Here is a 1,242-nt window from a genome sequence, read left to right as displayed (position 1 = left end):
GTCCAGTTCCCAGCACCCAAGTCAGACAGCTCACAATTGTGTAAACTGGGGACATGACTGCCCTGTGGTGTGGTCATAGGATGAGAGAGAGAGAGAGAGAGAGAGAGACAGAGAGAGAGAGAGAGACAGAGACAGAGACAGAGACAGAGAGAGAGAAAGAGAGAGAGACAGAGAGAGAGAAAGAGAGAAAGAAAACAACAACAGTAAGAATTGCAGCGTTGAAAGGAGAATGAGCAGCTGGGTGGGTGAGTAATTTGGGGTAACAGAGGTGAGAAGGGTTAGGATGCCTATATGGACTCCGAACTGTGTAGCAGGTGTTTGTGACACTGAGGGAGCCTGGAGGCCAGCAATAGCTTTGGTATGCTAATAGGCACCTCAGATAGCCTTAAGTCCCTTCTGCCTGAGGTAAGCGAAATGACTTTTTGGTAGCTTGGAACAAGTTTCAAAAATTTCGGAGGAATGTTTGCTTTTTTTCTAACTTCCAGAAATCCTCCCATAGTTCAAGCTGAGCTCATTTCAGAATATTTGGACCGCCTTCCAGAGTTCGGAGATTTGGAGTTCCCTTTGGACCAGACAATTACCACCTCTAACTTCATTGTTCCAGATGGTCTGATACTTTCTTCTGGCCTCTGTGGATACCTGTACTCATGTGTATAAACACACACACACACACACACACACACACACACACACACACACACAGAGAGAGAGAGAGAGAGAGAGAGAGAGAGAGTTAAAAATATTTGTGGTGCCATAAGGAATTTTAGTTAATAAGACTCTTGTTATATTCAATACATCACTCACTAGGAACAAGCTACAAGTACTAAAAATAATTTAAAATTTCAAGTTTCAAAGCAAAGATGTTGTCCTCAGACACCCAACACCGCACAGCTGGGCTAAAAAGGGTAAAAGTACACGTTGCCAAAAGAACTTGTGGGCGTGGCTTATGCTGTGTCCAAATGCTTGAACTGGAACCATAGGGAGTTCGGATGTTTTAGGATGTTGGGATATTTGCATATGCAAAATAGGGTCTCTTGAGGAAGGAACCCCTAGAGGGCACAGCTTACAGATTACACAGGAGAAATCAGAATTGTTAGATATGCAGGTTTTTCCGCTTCAATGGAAGAGTTGCGATGTACAGGCCTGGAAGTGTTAACCTGGTAATCTTTGCTAATCTGTAAAGCCAGCCCTCATCAAATCCCCCAGAATCCTGAGCATTGTCTTTCAGTCAATAGAACCCAT

Source organism: Mastomys coucha, unplaced genomic scaffold (genome assembly GCF_008632895.1).
Source record: "Mastomys coucha isolate ucsf_1 unplaced genomic scaffold, UCSF_Mcou_1 pScaffold7, whole genome shotgun sequence".
Lineage (NCBI taxonomy): Eukaryota > Metazoa > Chordata > Mammalia > Rodentia > Muridae > Mastomys > Mastomys coucha.
Note: the sequence above shows the minus strand (reverse complement) of the source record.